Source organism: Mobula hypostoma, chromosome 1, assembly GCF_963921235.1.
Source record: "Mobula hypostoma chromosome 1, sMobHyp1.1, whole genome shotgun sequence".
NCBI classification, from domain to species: domain Eukaryota; kingdom Metazoa; phylum Chordata; class Chondrichthyes; order Myliobatiformes; family Myliobatidae; genus Mobula; species Mobula hypostoma.
This window is the reverse complement of record NC_086097.1, coordinates 55335593-55358219: the sequence shown is the minus strand read 5'-3', so window position 1 is coordinate 55358219 and position 22627 is coordinate 55335593. Positions and strand designations below refer to the sequence as shown.

Sequence of the window (22627 nt, the reverse complement as noted above, 5' to 3'; positions counted from 1 at the left end):
TTCTTAAAGATGCGCTGGGTGCATCCCGGCTACCGCTGCATTCTCCACAGCCCAGGGGTTGGGGTGGTTTGTTTCCATCAGGGCAGGCAGATCATCTTCTTCGATGTCTGCCTGCCTCGATGACGAAGGTCAAGGTTCGTCATCTGCTGTGGCTGATTGGAAGGCCTGCTTGACTGCTTAGCCTCACGCATTTTTCCATCATACAGTTCTTCATAAGAACTCAACCATCTTGCAAATATGCCCTAAACCGATGTACCCTTTCAAAATTAAATTCGTACTTCATCATTGCAGTGAAAATCTCACGCAGTTGCTTCACGTTCAGATCCCGGACAACTTCATTTTCAGTCCATTCGCTACTGCATTCGGTTTCGATTGTTATCCCTTCCTCTTCCAATTGCATCAGCTCTTCATCTATCAGTTCTTGGTCATGGGATGCCAAAACCTCTTCAACATCATCTTCGTCAACTTCCACAAGCCAAACTCACTTTGTCCTTACTTCGTTCACCACGATCGAAACGCTTAATTATGTCTAGTTTTATGCTCAGTGTAACACCCTTACGAGCTCTTTTAGGCTTTTCCGATACCTTAAAACTCATCTTGCAAACGGCTGCTCACAGGCAAGTGTTTAAGCAATGCTGGCTAGAATGCCATTCCGAATCCGGGGGAGGAGTGGCTGCTCGGGGCACGCGCCGTCTTTTATCACATGCTGCTTTTTTAGCAACAGTGAAAACACCTTCTGTTAGCGAAAACAGGTAACTAATGTAGGTCTTTCGTAACAGTGAGGTTTCCTAAAGCGAACGTTCGAAAAGCGGGGGACACCTGTATGTGGATGTAAGTGGTAGGTTTTTATTTTGAACACAAAGTGGCAAGTGCATGGAATGCTCTGCTTGGGGAGGTGGTAAAGACAGATTTTGCTTGCAAAGTCATCTATGATATCTGTTTGCTGGTTCTCTCAATGAGATATAGAAATAGACTGAAGATGCAAACTTGGGCCTTTTTCTGTGCCTGGTTTCAACTCATTAAACTCAGCCCTGGCTTAGCTCTATTCTTTGATACATCTAACCAAATGTTCCTCAATTTCATTAGTTCCTTTTTCACCGTTTATACTCTGCAACAAAGGTTGATGAATTGGTTAAAAAAAACAGGCTTTACCGAACAGCTGGCTGCAATGTATGTTTAGTTCCAACTATGAATCATTCAGAAGGGAGGTGGAAAAAGAAGATAAGGATGATATATGTGTTCTGCTCTCGTGAACCTCCTAATTACTGCAAAAAAAGAGTTTTGGTTGTTAGTATTTTTAATCAAAGAAAGGGAATAGGGAATAATAATAAATATGAAATATGGAACATTTTACACAAATTAATGGTCAAAGCATTGTTGGTACAGTGCTTTGATACATAAGCAGTTTAAAGGAAGGAAGTTCTTTATAACTGATATAGCACCTTTCATGGTTTCAGGACATATCAAGATTTACAACCAATGAAGCACTTCGTACTGTATTTAGTAAACTTACAGTACATACAGTAGTAGGAAACATTCTGAGATTGAGTGGGTCTGTGTACTAGAAGTTATAAGCAATTTGAAGAAAATGTAACTGCTCACCTCACAGAAAGTTTATGAACCCTTCATAGAATCAGCCAGATTACCTGGCTCCAGAATAAAATTGAATGTATCAATTTTAGCAATTATTCGGGCTGATAATACTTCTAAGTACTAAAATCAATAAAATACCAATGGATTTGAACATTCAACACATCAGGCAGGACAATGATAAATAGATGCACCTTCCACACGATCAATTGAATGTCAAGTATGGCATCATAAAGGAGAATTGATTTGCAACAGAGCCATCACTGGGAGAGTCCTGTTGATATTTCATTGACAGTATGAACCCTGCTCTGTGAGGTTACTAAGTTAAATCAGAATCAGAATCAGGTTTATTATCACCGACATGTGACATGAAATTTGTTAACTTAGCAGCAGCAGTTCAATGTAATATATAATCAAGCAGAGAGAAAAAAATAATAATAATGTATATCAATTACATGTATTAAATAGATTTTTTTAATGTGCAAAAAACAGAAATACTGTATATTTTTTAAAAAGTGAGGTTGTGTCCAACGCTTCAATAGCCATTTAGGAATCGGATAGCAGAGGGGAAGAAGCTGTTCCTGAATCGCTGAGTGTGTGCCTTCAGGCTTCTGTACCTCCTACCTGATGGTAACAGTGAGAAAAGGGCATGCCCTGGGTGCTGGACGTCCTTAATAATAGATGCTGCCTTTCTGAGACACCGCTCCCTGAAGATGTCCTGGGTACTTAGCAGGTTAGTGCCCAAGATGGAGCTGTCTAAATTTGCAACCCTCTGCAGCTTCTTTCGATCCTGTGCAGTAGTCCCTCCATACCAGACAGTGATGCAGCCTGTCAGAATGCTCTCCACGGTACAACTATAGAAGTTTTTGAGTGTATTTGTTGACATGCCAAATCTCTTCAAGCTCCTAGTAAAGAGGTGGTTTGGGTGGGAATAGAGACAGTTACAGCATCAAGTTGTGTGGGTGCAGATTGGCCAAAAATAAAACTATTGTCACAGTTTCCTCTGCAATAAATATGACGAAGACAGTACACTAGAGTGACATTTTGGAAGACAGAAATATGAAAATAGAAAACAGGCAGTTTACTGTTCAAAGTTTCCTTCAAATATACACTGTCTTTCCATGTAAACACATATGGAAATCACCTTTTACAGAAGAATGAATTAAGTCAGACAATTCTTCTTCAGTATGTGAAAGATTAAGCTGTTTTAATTTTGTAATAAAGATGATAGAGAATCACATATAGCCAAAATTCTTCAGCAAAATTACTCTGAAGGTATTTATACCACACTACCATACTGGTTAGTCATTCTGGTTGCTATACTACATAAGCCACTGGAAAACATGTAAAAAATAATCTACAAGGGAGTTAACACAATAAATACAACATAGTTATCACGAAAGACTGCATGTGCTGAATACAATGGTATAGATTTTAGAGAAAATAAAAGTGTGGGAAGCTAAAAACTAGGATTCAAAAGAAAATTTTGTACTCAGAGACTACACTTGAATGTGGAACTTGCTGCTGTATAAAAAGGTTAATATGAATTATGTACATATTGACATTCTGAGTCAAAGTAGGATAAGTGGGTGCTTATGCGCAGACCAACATATTGGCCACCACAACCCATTTCTGTGCAATAAACTCTTTCTAATTCACCAGAAGACTTATAAAAAGACTTGCAGTCCAACATTCATGCTAGAAGTATTTGTGAAACCCATTCTCCATTTGTTCAGCGAACTGAGAATAAATGACACAACTGACATCTAATCTTAGAGAAACCTCACTATGCCATAAATCATTTGGAGGGCTAGAACTGCGCACGAACGTACAATGTGCATGCTTGCTCTTGTCTTTACACCATATAGCTCAATTGGACTAGTTAATATTTAACTGCTGTTTCCTTTGCTCTGTAAGATATAGAATCAGTCACAGGGTTAAGTGAGAACAGAGGGTAATCTATGCTTTCTCCACTTACATAGCACTGCCACTTAAGTGATTCTTTCCCCTACCCTGTGTTTCCCAGCTGCCACCCAGAAAGGTCAATACAGCGTAACATGATAACAACTGATTAACCTGTCAACACAAAGGAACAGAGACAAAAAAAATCACTTCTGAGTAAAACAGTATCTATTGTGCCATTATCTAATACAATTTGGTCACTATCCAAAAAATTAGCTTTAATGTGTACTGATGTTTCCTGCATTTAATTCATGCTTTCATGTGCAATCTCAAAACAATTCTCTACTGAAGATGTTTAGGCAGAAACTTAAGTACTACTCTGCAATGATTTCACTGAGGAAGCTTTTTCTCCCCCCTCACTGTTAAATAATCCTCCTTCAGGACAAGGAATGACTTAATGGTTCAGCCCTTTTAGCCCCTTTGACCTGCTCTGGAGCTAACCCAGCTGGATGGGCTCAGAGTCTCAGGTCTCTGTTGGCCGTAAAAGTCCGGCACGAACTCTCTACTGATTTCCCAGGGGGCACATCCCCCAGAGAGCAAACCATTTACAAACCTCAAACTGAATAGCTGTTCTCATTCAGTCAGGTCATGAGAATGGCTGGAACAGAAAGAGTAAAACCCACCATGCTGTAGGAGCATCTTCTCTGAGGCTTTGCAGGCTAAAAATGGAGGGTGGGGCGGGGAGAGGGAAGGGTGGGCAAGGGTTGGTTTCTATTCCTCATTGTCTTAGATCAAGCAATTGCAATCATTAATGACATAGATATTTGCATAGAGCTCAGTTATTGTCTCAAAACTCTGAAAAATAATGTACTGATATACATTTATTTATTTGTTGAGATACAGCACTGAATAGGCCTTTCTGGTCCTTTAACTCATGCCTCCAGCAAACTCCGATTTAACCCCAGCCCAATCACGGGACAATTTACAGTGACCAATTATCCTACCAATCAGTACGTCTTTGGACTGTGGGAGTAAAGCAGAGCGATCGGAGGAAACCCATGTAGTCACGGGGAGAACGTACAAACTCCTTACAGACACCGGCAGGAAATCGTATGACAAAGTCATTAGTCAAGGTAACCTTTTAGATTGCACGACATCTAATAGCTGCTATTTGAGTTGGTAAACAACCTTCCCCAATTCTAAATCACAACTGTTAATTCAGTCGATCAGAGATTGGATAATGCAGAATGCACAGTGGCAACACTGCTGCTCACTAAGGTACAAAATCAGATCAGGTGTACACTTCTGCTCACTGCTGACTGCCCAGCAATATTCCACAAAACGGTTTGACCTGAATGTCTGTATGGTCACAGAGTTTGTAGATGGTGTAAACTGATTACACAGTTACTAGAATGGTGCATATCCAAGGGTCCTGCCCATCTCTCTATGCCATTTTCTTAGGCCTTGGGAACCTGCTGTTTGCAGTTTGTCCACGCAAACTACCATTCGTATTTATCAGGATCATCAACTTTCTCAACAACCATGTCCCTCTGCAATTTTACTAAAACCTTTTACACCAGATCTTCACATTTCTCCCCATTTTCTACTGTGTGACTGCCTTCTAATCCAGCAAGGTCATCTGATCAAATAGAAAGATTGTCATATCGTCAAGGAAATGATTTACAGGGAACCATTGGAGGGAACAAGAGAAACAGAATGCCCCAAACTTCACTATGAACATGCATGCAAACGAGTGCAAAGCAATTGAGAATTGATCCTGACAGACAGGAAACCCTGATAAACAAACAGAACAAAAGGCCCCATCGTCTCCAGCAGGGTATGAGAGACCATGACAGGAAATATAGTTGCAACAGCTTGAAGAGAAATGAGCCTTTAAGAATCATATAGATTCTGAACTGTCCAATACAAGCAATATAGATCATGCAAATCTGAGATGGCACGATTTAGTTCTTTGAGATACTGCAAGCCTTTTATGCTTAAGGCAATACTATCTGCAGATGGAAGGGTAAGATGAAGGAACACATACCAATTCTCATAGAGGGATCAGAAGTGGAGAAAGTGAGCAGCTTGAAGTTCCTTGGTGTCAAGATCTCTGAGGATCTAACCTGGTCCCAATATATCGAGGTAGTTATAAAGAAGGCAAGACAGCGGCTATACTTTATTAGGAGTATGCATTAGTGATAATTTTTCAAAACTCTTTAGATTCTGGACTAGTTCCTGAGGATTGGAGGGTGGCTAATGTAACCCTGCTTTTTAAAAAAGAAGGGAGAGAGAAACCGGGGAATTATAGATCAGTTAGCCTAACATCAGTGGTGGGGAAACTGCTAGAGTCAGTTATCAAAGATGTGATAACAGCACATTTGGAAAGCAGTGAAATCATCAGACAAAGTCAGTATGGATTTGTGAAAGCACAATCATGTCTGACGAATCTCATAGAATTTTTTGAGGATGTAACTAGTAGAGTGGATAGGGGAGAACCAGTGGATGTGGTATATTTGGATTTTCAAAAGGCTTTTGACAAGGTCCCACACAGGAGATTAGTGTGCAAACTTAAAGCACACTGTATTGAGGGTAAGGTATTGATGTGGATAGAGAATTGGTTGGCAGACAGGAAGTAAAGAGTGGGAATAAACAGGACCTTTTCAGAATGGCAGGCAGTGACTAGTGGGGTACCGCAAGGCTCAGTGCTGGGACCCCAGTTGTTTACATTATATATTAATGACTTAGATGAGGGAATTAAATGCAGCATCTCCAAGTTTGCGGATGACACGAAGCTGGGTGGCAGTGTTAGCAGTGAGGAGGATGCTAAGAGGATGCAGGGTGACTTGGATAGGTTAGGTGAGTGGGCAAATTCATGGTAGAGGCAATTTAATGTGGATAAATGTGAAGTTATCCACTTTGGTGGCAAAAACAGGAAAACAGATTATTATCTGAATGGTGGCCAATTAAGAAAAGGGGAGGTGCAACGAGACCTGGGTGTCATTATACACCAGTCTTTGAAAGTGGGCATGCAGGTACAGCAGGCGGTGAAAAAGGCGAATGGTATGCTGACATTCATAGCAAGAGGGTTCGAGCACAGGAGCAGGGAGGTACTACTGCAGTTGTACAAGGCCTTGGTGAGATCACACCTGGAGTATTGTGTGCAGTTTTGGTCCCCTGATCTGAGGAAAGACATTCTTGCCATAGAGGGAGTACAAAGAAGGTTCACCAGATTGATTTCTGGGATGGCAGGACTTTCATATAATGAAAGACTGGATCAACTAGGCTTATACTCTCTGGAATTCAGAAGATTGAGGGGGGATCTTATTGAAACGTATAAAATCCTAAAGGGATTGGACAGGCTAGATGCAGGAAGATTGTTCCCGATGTTGGGGAAGTCCAGAACGAGGGGTCACAGTTTAAGGATAAAGGGGAAGCCTTTTAGGACCGAGATGAGGAAAAACTTCTTCACACAGAGAGTGGTGAATCTGTGGAATTTTCTGCCACAGGAAACAGTTGAGGCCAGTTCATTGGCTATATTTAAGAGGGAGTTAGCTATGGCCCTTGTGGCTAAAGGGATCAAGGGGTATGGAGGGAAGGCTGGTACAGGGTTCTGAATTGGATGATCAGCCATGATCATACTGAATGGCGGTGCAGGCTCAAAGGGCTGAATGGCCTACTCCTGCACCTATTTTCTATGTTTCTATGTTGAAGAGATTTGGTATGTCAACAAATACACTCATAATCTTCTATAGTTGTACTGTGGAGAGCATTCTGACAGGCTGCATCACTGTCTGGTATGGGGGAACTACTGCACAGGACCGAAAGAATCTGCAGAAGGTTGTAAATCTAGTCAGCTCCATCTTGGGCTCTAGCCTACAAAGTACCCAGGACATCTTTAGGGAGCGGTGTCTCAGAAAGGAGATACAGAAGCCTGAAGGCACACACTCAGCGATTCAGGAACAGCTTCTTCCCCTCTGCCATCCGATTAAGTCATGTGAATGGGATGTGGAATTAAAATGTGTGGCCACTGGGAGATCCTGCTTTCTCTGGCGGATAGAGCGTAGGTGTTCAGCAAAATGGTCTCCCAGTCTGCGTCAGGTCTCGCCAATACATAGAAGGCCACATCGGGAGCACCGGACGCAGTATATCACCCCAGTCGACTCACAGGTGAAGTGTTGACTCACCTGGAAGGACTGTCTGGGGCCCTGAATGGTGGTAAGGGAAGAAGTGTACGGGCATGTGTAGCACCTACGCTCTGTCCGCCAGAGAAAGCAGGATCTCCCAGTGGCCACACATTTTAATTCCACATCCCATTCCCATTCTGACATGTCTATCCACGGCCTCCTCTACTGTAAAGATGAAACCACACTCAGGTTGGAGGAACAACACCTTATATTCCGTCTGGGTAGCCTCCAACCTGATGGCATGAACATTGACTTCTCTAACTTCCACTAATGCCCCACCTCCCCCTCGTACCCCATCCGTTATTTATTTTTATACACACATTCTTTCTCTCTCTCTCCTTTTTCTCCCTTTGTCCCTCTCACTATACCCTTTGCCCATCCTCTGGGCTTTCCCTCCTTCCCCCTTTTCTTTCTCCCCGGACCTCCTGTCCCATGATCCTCTCGTATCCCCTTTGCCAATCACCTGTCCAGCTCTTGGCTCCATCCCTCCCTCTCCTGTCTTCTCCTATCATTTTGGATCTCCCCCTCCCCCTCCCACTTTCAAATCTCTTACTAACTCTTCCTTCAGTTAGTGCTGACGAAGGGTCTCGGCCTGAAACGTCGACTGTACCTCCTCCTAGAGATGCTGCCTGGCCTGCTGTGTTCACCAGCAACTTTGATGTGTGTTAATTGATTTACTTGTTTATTATTGTTTTATTTTATTCTCTCTCTCTCCTTCCCTCCTCCCCCGCCCCCCCCCCCGACTACGTACTGTACTGCATTGAAGTGCTGCTACTAAGTTAACAAATCTCACGTCACATGCCGGTGATTCAGATTCAGTATTGTATTGTCAACCTGTCTCTCCCTACACCATCATTCCTTTTGTTCTTCAATTCCCCTGGGTTTCCTTTTGTACAACTCCTGTGTCTCTTCTCCTGATTATGTCAGAATTTTCTGTGTATGTGCTTAGAACAATTCAAAATAACTTATAAAATTGTATGCAGCAGGATCTGAAACTCCTGATATGTGGGAAAGATCGTCCTTGAGGGAAGCAGCACAAGAATGCTGAAGCAACTCAGTGGGCCAAACAGCTTCTATGAAAAAGGGTTAACCTTTCAGGCAAGTCCCGATAAAGGGTGTCGGCCTGAAACGTCAACTCTTTTCCATAGATGCTGCCTGGCCTGCTGAGTTCCTCCAGCATTTTCTGTGTGTTGCTTTGGATTTCCAGCACCTGTAGAATTTCTCATGTTTCTGGTTCTTCTTGAGAGAAGCTGTAAGTTAGCCCATAGAACATGCAGTGAGATTCCTGGGTATCATCATCATTTGGATTCTTGCACCATCATTCAGATTGTACAATCAAGTACAAACAGAACTGAAGTGAAGTGAAGTTGAATGAAAGAACCAGGATACAAGAGGAAAAGCCTATTTACATCAAGTTAAAAATTCAAAGTAAATTTCAAATATTAACAAAGGAATTGTTCAAATAGAATTGAGTCTGTGGTAAAAATCAGAACCGCAACATTTTTGATAGATAAAAATTTGTTTCTATTTCCTCACATAAGATTTAAAAATCACTTATGCTTACAAGTGTGTACATGATAGCTATTTGATTAAATGATTTTAAACATACAAACAACTGCTGTCAAGTTACATTATATTGCCCCAGATTTTTTTGAGAATGGAAATATGTATTAAACAAATGTTCAGTGGGCTGAGAAGTATTTCTATTGACAGCTTCCACTGCAAAGTTCAACTTCACAAGAGGTCTCACTGTATCTTTCATGCATCAAAATCAGCCTCATGTAATTAATTGACTCGAAGACCTTTCTCACACCCACCACTGCTGTGGAGCTAGCTGGTTTTCCAATCTGGATCCCAGATCACCATGTGTTCGAGTTGGAACAGAGACTCGGGTTGGGGCGGGGGGTCAGGGAATCAGTTAGGAAGCAGCTCAGGCATCAAGGTTTTTGTTGCAGTGTTCTGGGAAGAGTTGTGTTAGAATGCTGGAAAGAAGTATGGGTTTTAATCTGGTTGCATATGGAGATGGGGGGGGGTCACAATCAGATTTTTGCAAGGGGTTCTGATCATGTGTCACTGCAAGCAATAAGCTTTTACTACATTTTTAATACAAATTGAACCTATCTCAAGCAGATTCATGGCACCAGTCTGCCAAGTCTGAGACCTGCTGAAGAAAAAAAATCACAAAACAGCTTTCAGGAGTGCATCACTAACCACTGTACATTTCCGGCTACCTCAGTAGATAATGCATCTCACACAAATATCTATTGAAATTAATTTTCCAATAACAATTGTTCAGCAATACTATTAATAACTCTTGCCTTATTTTTTCTCAGTAGTAATCAGATCAATTAAATAGATGATTTTGCAAAATAACAAGCTTTCATTTTGGGTTCCCAATTCCATCCAGAACTCACATAATTAAATTGTCAACAAAAGGCAAATGTTTAAAGTAAGTACTGCCATCAGGGAACCGTGATCACCAGCCCCAAGTATCAGAAGCCATTGACACACCAGTCATTATTGGAACCAGAACTGGAATTGGTTTATTGCTGTCGCATGCGCCGAGATACAGTGAAAAACATGTCTTCCAAATTGCTCATGCAGATTAAATCATTACAAAGTGCACTGAGGTAGTACAAGCTAAAACAATAACAGAAAGCAAAATGCAGAATGAAGTGTATTGGCTGCACAGAAAGTGCAGAGCAGGTAAGCAATAAGGTGCAAGATCATAGTGAGGTAGATTGTGAGGTCAAGAGTCTATCTTATCATACTATCAAACCATTGAATAGTATTATAACAGCAGTGTAGAAGCTGGCCCTGAGCCTGGCAGTGCGCATTTTCTGCACAATGGAGGAAGAGAAAAGAATGTCTGGGGATAGTGGAGAGGGGCCTTTATTATTCTGGCTATTTTGCAGAGACAGAGAGGATAGAGAGAGTCCTGATTTCTGTGATGTGCTGAGATGTGTTGACATTTCCCTGCAGTTTACTACAGTCATGTGCAGAGCAGTTACCGTACCAGGTGTGACACATCCAGGTAGGATGCTTTCTATGGTGCATCAATAAAAATCAGTAAGGGTCAACACATCGAATTTCTTTATCCTCGAGGAAATAAAGGCATTAGTTAGCTTTTTTAGCCAGGGCATCTTTGTGGTGAGACTAGAAAAGGTTGGACCAGCTCTCAACTTCAACACCATTGATGCAGACAGGAGCATGTGCACTGCCCCATTTTGTGAAGTCAATGGCCAGTTCTTCGGTCTTATTTACACAGAGGGAAAGATTAGAGCAGAATCTAACCACACAGTCATGAGTGTACAGGGAGTAGATTAGTTGGATGAGGTTACAAGCTTGTGGAGCACTGGTCTTTAGAATAATCATACTCATCTATCCTTCCTCATTGTGGTCTGTTGGGCAGGAAATCAAGGATCCATTTACAGAGGGAGGTATCTACTTCTAGGGTCTGGAGTTTGGTCCAAGAGTTTACTTGGAATTATAGTATTGAATACAGCTCTGCCTTAAATAAACAATAGTCTAATGTGGGTACCTTCATTGTTTAGATGCTCCAGAAATGAGTGTAATGGCCAGAGAGATGGCATTCAGCATAGACCTGTTTCAGCAGTTGGGGAATTGCAGTGGATCAAGGTTGTCTGGGAGGCTAGAGTTAATGCGTGTCTCTCAAAGTACTTCATGGTGGTAGATGTCAGAGCCACTGCGTTTTTCTTAGGAAATGGGATGATAGTGACCTTTTAACGCAGGTGGTGACATCACACTGAAGCAAGGAAAGGTTAAAAATGTCAGTAAATACACCGGCCAGTTGATTAACCAGCACTGACTCAATGCAAGCATCAGGCCTTCGATTTCCACACATTTAAATGGAAAAGACTACAAAAAAAAATAGTGGATATGGTCCAGTGTATCGGGGGAAAGCACTCCCTACCACTGAGCACAAGTGTACGGAGCATTATCGCAGAAAAGCAGCACCGATCATCAAGGATCCCCACCACCCAGACCTTCATCTCTTCTCATTGCTGCCTTTAGGAATGAGGTACAGGAGCCTCAAGAACCAGATCCAGTGACACTCGTCACCCTCAACCATCAAGTTCTTCAACCAGAGGAGATAACTTCAATCACCCCAACACTGAACTGTCCCATGGACATACTCATCTCACATTTTCAATATTTATTGCTTATTTATTTATTTATTTTTCTCCTCTCCCTTTTTGTATTTGCAGTTTGTTGTCTCTTGCACATGGGTGTTTGTTCATCTGCTTGGATACAGTCTTTCACAGATTCTTTTGTGTTTCTTTGTATTTACTGGGAATGCTTACAAGATAATCCATCTCAAGGCTGTACATGGTGACGTATATGCACTCTGATAACAAATTTACCTTTGAACATCATGCTCAGTTGAGTTAGACTTTTTTAAAAAAATACATGGTTCAATTTGGAGAGTAAACCTTCTCATTGTAAAATCTTTCACAGGAATTAAATCCACCAGCTGGTTTAAAAACTAAATAAGAAATCCTGGTAAGTATCTAACTTAAATCTTATATTGAGAAGCCTGCAGTTCATACTTCTCAAATGTATATTTCAGACTGTTAAAAAGCTTAACACTTACCAACCATGCAGACTTCCTACACAGAAAGTTATCATCACACAGAATGCTGAGATACAGGTTTCATGATCAAGAAAATGACCGCAGGTACATCATACAGACACATTGGCACTATGTAATATATGATACTTTTCTAAGGAAATATCAGTTATATACTGCATGTAATGCATACATTCCATTAAAGTGTTTCTATGTAATTTATCATTTTCAAATGTCAGTTTTTGATATCTGCAATTTTTTTTTGTTGTCTAAAAGCTACATGAAAACATTTCAGATTCAGATCCAGGTGTCCATGGTTCAGCCCATCAGTGCAGCTTCAATTTTAGCTGGTAAGAAAGATTCATGTACTAGAGATCAGTCTGCCAACATGCTTTCAATGTTCTCAAACTATCTGTAGATAAAAGGTGTTGAAGATATTAACTAAGCAATTGTCACCGAGTTATGTAACAGAACAGGCACTTCAGCCCCTGTGCTCTCCCTGTCACTCAAGTACCCCTATACACTCATTCTGTTTAACAACACCTGGTTCAAAGCCTTCTCTCAGCCATTCAATTTCTGTTTAGATACATCTTAAATGTTGTGAGAATATGTGCTTCCGGGCTGTACATTCCGATTCCAACCACCTTCTGGATGGGCAAAAAAAAAAGACCGGCTCAGATCCCTTTGAAACCGCTTATCCGTTACCCTAAAACTCTAACCTCTAGTTTTAGACCTCTTTCTTTGGAAAAGAGCGCCCTTCTATTTGCCCTTAACGTGGCTGAAATGATTCCAGCATTGGCTCATAAAAGTTCGCACATGAAACCATATGGAAGAAGCATAAACATACTGGGGTACAGAAGAGATATGCTTGATGCATAAATTAATATTTAATTTCCTAGAAGTTGATAAGGGCCCTGGCTGGGCGGAAGTGGGTGCACCATTGATATGACTTACCCATTAGGTGTTAGTATCGCTGAAGAATTTTACAAATCTAGATTTATAGTAAGCAACAGAGTTGATATAACAATTTTAGTCCCTTGTCAAGAGATCCAATAACAATGAGCTACTAAAGACCATAGACCATAAATCATAATCTTTATCCAACTACAATGAGCAGGGTCTCTCAATTAGTTTATCTTAGAATATCTTAAGTGCCTACTCTGAAAATAAATGAAGTCTCACTTCTAAAAAAACTGTTCTCAGGTCACAGGTAAAAAGGATACTTGTTTTGGAAAACAATGGTAGATTTATCCCCAAATTATTATCAACAGCACTTAAAACAGCCATAAATTTAATCAGAGGGTATTTCAGCATAATTAGCTAAGACATGAAATACAAGTGCAGCGAGGTAATACTGGAACTATGTACAACACTAGCTAGACTACAATTTAAATACTCTATAACATTCCTGATCCTTATGGTACTGGAAAAATGTGATTGTAGTGAGGGTAAAATAGGGATTAGGAAGATTATCACAGGAGCTGAAAATAGTAGCAATAAAGAAATGTCTGGATTGCTTAGGAAAGACTTCTTAACTGCTGTGCATGACGACATTATTAAGGACCCAGGTATAGCAAATAGGAAGGACCTTAGAAGCGGGGGGGGGGGGTGGAGGAAAACAAAAACAGAGCATGAATAATTGAAGGGATACATAACTGATATCAAAAAATGGGATTAGGCTGGATTGCATTTGTCTACAAGTAACTGGCCCTCTGTATTGCAGATATTCTATGATCTTATGAAAGTCTATCATCAAAATTCACATAAAATGAATTTCCATTACTCCCCAAAGGGTGTGGTAGATTGATACCAATGCAGTGAAACGTGTACGCCTTTGCTCATTGTCTCATTGAATCAAAACTCACTATCAATTGACACCTAAAACATCCATTTCACAACAAACAGCATCACAACAAGGACTCAAGGGCCCAGTTAAAATTTGCAGATGGTGTGATTTGACCCAGAAATGATCGTAAATGTGATTTACTCCAGGTTAAATCAATTTTTAATTACACAGCAATGGAAAAAAAACAGCTCTGTGTGATCCAGTTTCCAGTCAATAGAAACTACAGTACTCTAGTGTGTTGCTCAGTTTAATTAATGATGCCACTGACACTGCACAAGTCTGAACATTTTCACCTGTCCTTATGTCATATCGCCTTTACCCTACCACCAGTCCCCCACCCCATCATGTGATGCCTTCCTCTATTTATTCAATTTCATCTTGAAGGTCAATAGAGTCTCTGCTTCAACCACTAATCTTGATAATTTGGTGACTGAACAGCAACGATTAAGAAATAATATGTTAATGTTTTAACGTACTCAGTGTGGGCTAGGGATGTGAAAGTAATCTAGGAGACCAACAAGCAAGGAAGAATTCAGTTACACAGACAGCACAGATGTTGGCCTCTGACACAGATTATGCCCTGGGAGAAAAGGCATAATGTACACCACAGGATTTGAGACAGTTCAACAAAATACTACACTTTTTATAAAAAAGGATATCACTTGCATTTTTAAAAAGCAGTCTGAGTAACTTAAGTGGTTATCTACGTTCATTCATTGGTCTTTAAAGATTTATGGATTTCAAAACTTTAAAAACCTGTCACTGGTCATTTAGTTTTTCTTAACTATTCCATTACAATTTTCTGATGATTAATGAACACCATCTTTGAGCCAATCTGTTGCAAAGTGTGACCATCTAATTGTCCATATCCAAGATACGAGAGCTCATGGTATAGGTGAAGTTTAACAGATGAGAACAACATTGATAGCACCCAGTGTTCATTCATTCAAATGATATCAACATTAAACTAGAGATTCATCACACAGATGGATTTAATTCAGTCATGTTTTAGTTCTGTAAAATTATCCTACATCCAAGTTTTCTCCCCAGTGATATCACCCTTCTCTCTAAATATTAACTGTTCGTCCTAAAAACCATGCATTTGATTTTTTTGTTGCTGTATGTTCTGTGAATAATTCTCTGTTAAGCCATTTTCTCCATTTCACTGGCTATTTTAACATGATGAGCTCCTCACTCTGTTTTACAGATGTAATGCATGGAAATGGATAAAAAATAAAAGTCTGTTGAGCATTAATGTCACTTAATTATAAGAGCTGATTCTATATCACAAGACCAGATGGACTCAACTTATTATGTACATTGTAAAAGATGTAGTTGAAGAGATTGTGCTGGCATTAGTATTGATCGTTCAAGACTCACTTAATTCTGGAATGGTTCCAGAGAACCGGAAAATTGTAGTTGTCACTCCACTCTTAAGGAAGGGAAGGAGGCAACAAACATGAAACAGACAGGCCAGTTAGCCTAACTCCAGTGGTCGGCAAGAGATTAGCGTCCATTATTAAGAACGAGGTTTTGAGGTACTTGGAGGCTCATGATAAAATAGGTCAGCATGGTTTCCACAAGGGGAAATCTGTTGGAATTCTTTGAGAAAGTAACAAACAGGATAGACAAAGGAGAATTGGTGGATGTTGTGTACTTGGATCTTCAGAAAGCCTTTGACAAGCTGTCACACATGAGGCTGCTAAACCAGATAATAGCAACCCCAGAGGCTGCTATTACAGGAAAGGTCCTAGCAAAGACAGATTAGCTGAATGGCAGAAGGCAAAAAGTTGGAATAAAGAGGGTCTTTTCTGGTTGGCTATTGGTGACTAGTGGTATTCATCAGAAATCAGTGTTGGGCCCATTTCTTTTCACGTTATATATTAATAATCTGGATAATGGAATTGATGGCTTTGTGGCCAAATTTGTGGATGGTACAACGAGGGGCAGGTAGTGTTGAAGAAGCAGGTAGACTGCAGAAGGACTAGGACAGACTAGGACAATGGGCAAGGAAGTGGAAAATGGGGAGTTAAAGCAGAGTTTGACAGGGTCTTATTTAGTAATAGCATCAAACGTTACAGGATGAAGGCAGGAGACTGGGGCTGAGGGAAAATATTTTAGCCACGATCGAATGGCTCTGCAGACTCCATGGGCCAAATAGCCTAATTCTGCTCCTGTGTCCTACAGCAAAACTAAATCAAAAAGATTGACAATTATTCTATTATTTTTCTACATTTTTTCAAAGTACAAACAAGTAAACAAATAATATACTCAGTGGCCACTTTATTAGGTACACCTGCTCATAATGCAAATATCTATTCAGCAAATCATGTTGCAGCAACTCAATGCATGAAAGCATGCAGACAAGGTCAAGAGGTTCAGACATCAGAATGGAGGAGAAATGTGATGTAAGTGACTTACATAGTGGATGATTGTTGATGCCAGAAGGGGTAGTTTCTCAGAAACTACTGATCTCCTGGGATTCTCACGCACAACAGTAGAGTTTACAGAGAATGTTGCGAGAAATGAAAGACTATGGGTGAAAATGCTTTGTAAATGTGAAAGGTCAGAGGAGAATGGCCAGACTGGTTTAAGCTGACAGGAAGGTGACAGTAACTCAAATAACCACACGTTACAACAGTGGTGTGCACAGGAGCATCTCTGAGTGCATAACACGTCAAACCTTGAAGTGGATGGGCTACAAAGTACCACCTAATATAGTGGTCACTGATTGCAATAAAAGAAAGAGGAAAGATTTGTAGTAGTGGCATATTTTCCATTCAAAATCTCCTGAAATTTGTTTCAACTACAATATGTTCAGCTAAATTTTTCAGCATCAGGCTTAGTCATAATAAGTAACACCAAGGCCCTACTTATCAGCTGAATTTTATATTTAAAAAAAAAGGGGCTATGTGCCCCCAATCCAGTGGACAATTACTGACTTCGGATGCACCTGTTTTATTTTTGAAAAAATCAAAACTAAGCCGGGAAAAAAAGAACTGCCAAGTTGGTACAATGACGTATTCCACCACCCTAGGGGTTACATTGACCCGGATTCAGCCGTTGTTATGAGAGCAAAGCTGTCAGCATTTGCTGTCATTAAGCCATGAAACTGACAGTAACTTCTGGAGAACACACTTGTGCAGTAAAATGCTAATGTCCAGAAGCTGAGTGATTTCCTGCTCACACACAGGTTTGCAATTTTCCAGCTGTCTTCGGTGCAATCAACAGACATCACTGAACTAATGAAAACTTGAAAGGCTAAGAATTTTATGGCATGCGGCAGTTTTATGTGCACTGCATGAAAGAATTTAAAACCCAAATACCAGTATCTCTATATTGTGTGTGTTAAAGACATAAGAAAAATTATTTCTGTTCCTCTATTATACAATTACACAAACACATGAATGTCATGGGACATGAACAGTGACATCAAATAACATGGAATTCATGCCTTGGAATTTACATTCAACCATTTGAGGGTGTTATATTCAACCATTGGTAAAATCTATATTCTGCTCTGGAGAGATTTATACTGCTATCATAAACACAAGAGATTCCGAAGATGCTGGAAATCCAGTACAATACACAAAAAGTGCTGGAGGAATTCAGCAGACCAGGCAGCATCTATGGGGAAGTATAAGCAGTCAAAGTTTCAGGCTGAAATCCTTCTCCAGACTGGAAAGGAAAGGGGAAGAAGCCAGAATAACAATAGAGAAGGGGAAGGAGGAGAAATTATCCGATAGGAGATTGGGCCATGGGAGTAAGGGAAAGAAGAGGGGAACAATATGACAGCAGAGCAGAGCATCTATTTCTCTGATTTCTGGTCATTTCTCTCCATTCAGGCTTCCTTTTGATCCCTTATCTTCTCCATCACCTCCCTCTGGTGCCCCTCCTCCTTCCTTTTTTGTCATGGTTCACTGTCTACTCCTGTCATATTCCTTCTTCCACCCATCACCTCCCTGATTCTCACTTCATCTGCCTTTCCAACCCAGCCGCCTTCCCCTTCCCAACTTGCAAACCTTCCCCCATCCCCTTCCACCTTCTTATTCTGGCTTCTTTCCCCTATCCTTTCCAATCCTGATGATCCCAACCTGAAATGTCAACTGTTTGTCCTTCCCCACAGATATTGCCTGACCTGAAATGTCAACTGTCTATCCTTCCCCACAGATACTGCCTGATCTGAAATGTCAACTGTTTGTCCTTCCCCACAGATACTGCCTGACCTGAAATGTCAACTGTTTGTCCTTCCCCACAGATACTGCCTGACCTGAAATGTCAACTGTCTATCCTTCCCCACAGATACTGCCTGATCTGAAATGTCAACTGTTTATCCTTCCTCACAGATACTGCCTGACCTGAAATGTCAACTGTTTATCCTTCCCCACAGATACTGCCTGATCTGCAGAGTTCATCCAGCATGTTGTGTGTGTTGACCTTTATACTGGATGGAGAGCCTCAGTCTGCTTAACCTCTGATTTCGACTGACAAGTTCCAAATGATTGCTTCCATTCAGGTCCACAGAGGAACTTATGAACTAAGAGAGTTTGCACTCTAACCTTTATCACAGGAGAGCAATCTCCTCAGTCCCACTTCCCTCCTTATTTACAATAGCATCACTGCTTATTCTCCGTCGTACATCCATCAAGAATCCTTGCCCCACGCCCACCCACTTTTGAATATGTTGCCACAAATGACTAAATAACCTACCAATGCACCTCTGGGGAAAAAGCATTTGACGGAAGCTCACATGGACACAGGGAGACAGTGCAAACTCCACATAGTCAGCACTAGAAACCCAGGACCCTGAAGTTGAGCTGCACCACCATGTTATTATTTTATTTTGCAGAAGATACCGCACGGGACTTTACGTTGAAAAAAAATGAGTATTATTGCCTCAGGTTATAAAAACAGAGTGCTGGAATACTCAACAGGTCAGGCAACTTAAATGGAGTTAGAAATAACATCAACATTTCTGTTCAATTGCCTTTCAACAAAGCTGCCAGGTTTCAGATTTCCAGCATCTTCAGTATTTTTGAGATATTAATTATTTGTTGGTATTATTATAATACCAGCTCCTTATGTTTAAAGACAAAAATTATTCAATGTAATGTCGTGTCAGCCATAACTCATTCTGCAAATTTTTACGATGAAAAATAAAAGTTAAAGGGTTATAGCCCAACCATAATAACTTGCTTATAGCAATGGCTACATCCTCCAAAAGATATAGTCACACTATTAAGCTGTCCAAATGAGGTGTAAGAATATTTCTGAAAATGACCTCCACTGGAATCATAGACCTGTAATTAATCATCTAATTACAAATTTCAGAATGAAACTGTTGTGCTGTGGAAGACTGGTGAACTGAACAGCTTCAATTCTCCATGTAGATAGTTTCCTGCATCATCTGACCAGTTACCGTCACAAATTAAAGAGTTCATGAAAATGAAAAATAGGTAAAATCCCCAACCCACTGGGCACCTTTCATTAACACCGAGTTACAAGGTGTCATTGCCAGGAGCTTTGGTGCAGACTGACTGCTCGGTCTCCAATGCAGAATGTCACAGAAAAAGCAGAACTAAAACCAAGGAAGTAGACTACCAGAAACGTAGATTTGCAAATAATCTAATCAAAGGTGCATTTGTTACAATAGGCAAATGCCTCTCCAGTTGATGCTGCATCAACGATAATGTCGATTCAATGTGCTGATGATTTCAGAAACAATTCTTATTGGGAACAGGGCAAGTACATAGAGATTTAATACAACCCACAATCATGAAGGAATTTTGCACTCAAACTAAATCAAAGAGAAGTTGCATGAAAAACCACTTCAGGCTCTTGGGGAATTCAAACCTAATCCTTCTTCCTTCCCATAAGGCAATAACCTCACCTATGGTGCTCTCCTCAGCTTTCTCTAAAGACAGTAAACACTGGATACAGACCACTGGAAAATGGAAGTAATGGCTGGTTGTCAATCAGATGTACTGCCAACCATCGTTGTCTCCCAGCTCCAGAGACCTGGATCTGACCATAACCTCCAATGCTGTTGGTATCAACCAGGTGGATTTCCCTGGATGCAATGATATTCTCCCACATCCCAAAGTCAGTATAGCACCAGTGATCAGGGTCAATCCTATATACTGGTGCCGTCTGTCAAAACTGTGTGACTAAGCAGGTTTCTTCATGGTGTAGTCCTGACGAAGGGTCTCAGCCTGAAACGTCGACTGCACCTCTTCCTAGAGATGCTACCTGGCCTGCTGCGTTCACCAGCAACTTTTATGTGTGTTGCTTGAATTTCCAGCATCTGCAGAACTCCTGTTGTTTGCGTTCTTCATGGTGCCCTGTTTTCCACCCATATCTCTAAAACATGTGGGTTGGTAGGTTAATTCACTGCTGCAAGTTGTTCCCAGTGTGTAATTGAATGGTAAAATCTGGATGGTGGAGTTGGGCATTGAGGTCAATGTGCGTTAATTCTGAGATGTGGGATTACTGTAAAGTGGGTGGGTAGTGTAAAATTGGCTCAGATTGAATGGGCCAAGGACTCCTGCTCTCCTGTATGTGTTGGTGTTTTAAATGGCCACTTAATTACCCCTAGTGGAGGCTAGCGCCAAAAGAAAACTAAGGCAGCTGACGAGAGAGATTAGGTTGCAGGGAAATAGGAAGGGGGGCTGATCTGCTTTGACAGAGGCTGGTATAGTCCTGATGGGCCGACTGGCATTGAGTCATTACGAGTAAGAAACCACAGCTGAATTCCTAAAGGCTAGGTGTGCGACAGAGTGTTATTCTTACTATTTGAAATTCCCACCTGGGAACACAGGCAATGTCAAATAGTGTACCAGTCGGTCTCGGCGTCGTTACGGTTCACAGAGAGAGGGAGGGAGATCGGTTAAGCGAGACTTGGATCAAGATCTTCAGTGATGAAGCGTGTGGTAGAAAACCCTGAGAACACTTTTGGGCTCACACACGAGGCACAGACCTCAGGAAAAGACAGAGGAAATGTGGGTCGTGGGCAAGGAAACACACACTTCCTTTGGATATTGTGAAGGAAACAGTACCTTGTGGGGTGTCGTCACAGTATCCTATCCCACTCCCGAAACATCCTATCCCATTCCCTAAACAGGATTACCAAACTGCTTGTTTGGCTGTCTTGCTCAGCGCCGGCCTGCGGTGTTATTTGTTGAATATCAATACAAACTCTTTGTAAAGAACCTGTGTCAAGATTAGATATCTTTTCACAAAAACTGCCTCCGTGATGTCATTATGACGCGTTTACATTGTAGACCAAATGCGTATTTTGTAATAGCAGCATTTAATATCCCTATAATCATCTCTTCTAATTCCCTAGAGGGTTATTTACAAATCCACAATGAAATAAAGCTGGAACCTATCCCAGAGTGACTGCCGCGCCGTCTGCACGGCGGCATTGAGCAAATTGTAATTGTATTCTTTGATAATCTTGTGCCAACACAAGCCAAGATAAACAAAGGCTAAAGTATTGTCCATTCAGCAAACTAGGCTAAATAGTGATATGACAACGAACAAACAAAGGAACTAAAAACAAAGCCTACACGAAGTTTTTTTAAACTGATCACTTGATCCAATTCAGCGCAGAATGTATTTTCATTTTTAGAACTGTACTTACAGCAAGGCCTGGCGATCTCGGGAAAAGTTGTACAGGGGCGAATTATGCTGCTGAACAAGAAGGTAACCCCCAGGTGGGAGCCCCTCGGTGAAAGTTGGCAGGTCCTGTCCAGAGCCGATCAGAGAGCAGGAGCCGCTGAAACCACCGTGAAACTGACCCCCGCGAGAAAGGATCCCCGTGCCGTGCCGTCCCCCTCCACTCAACACAAGCGCGTCAGGATGCCTGCTCGCCGCTGATTGGCCAGCCGCTGGCCGACTCGATCACCTCTGGGATGGAAACTCAAATGGTTTCATTATCTCTTCGACTGCTGAAACATTTCGTGCCATGAAGAAATTTGCTGACGGTGACTGAGGTGTTAGTACGTGACCAACCACAACCGCATACAAATCTATCCGGTACACGGCAGATAACTGCTGTAATTTCACTTCTTTGGTTGAACTGTAGTTCTAAACAACAATATAGTGTTCCAGCGTCTTTCCGCTCTGGTATCTTGAGGCCACGTTCACACTGTGGAGATACAGAGTGCAATATCTGATCAAGATAACCGATACTGGAGAACTATTTCAAAGCAATGCCTCTCTCTTTCTGCCACACACTCACCCACCCTGCAGGCGTGACATAAGATTGCTTATCAGTGATTACTCCAGTTTCTGTTCATTGATGCTTATCTCTTTAGTTTCATTGTTAAACTGTGTCCAGAATAATGGCCGGAAACACGAGTTAAACTCTCCTCTAAATAGAGAGGGAAGTTTTTTCTGTTCAATTTATTAAATAATCCTCGAGTATAAATTGTGATGATTGAAATTGCTAACGCGTTATTTAAAAACTACCTTGTTACATCCACAGTGAAGTGGATATCTCTTGATACG

At 41.1% G+C, this 22627-nt stretch overlaps 1 protein-coding gene across 1 annotated transcript in view; it reads right to left on the bottom strand.

Annotated features, from left to right (window-relative positions):
* LOC134347148 (E3 ubiquitin-protein ligase pellino homolog 2) overlaps nt 1-22337 on the bottom strand; it is a 145186-nt gene extending 122849 nt beyond the window's left edge. The window contains exon 1 of the mRNA XM_063049341.1: nt 21759-22337. The gene's annotated coding sequence lies outside the window, so the exon portion shown is untranslated. The remainder of the gene's footprint in view (nt 1-21758) is intronic.
* Nucleotides 22338-22627: the final 290 nt, after the last annotated feature.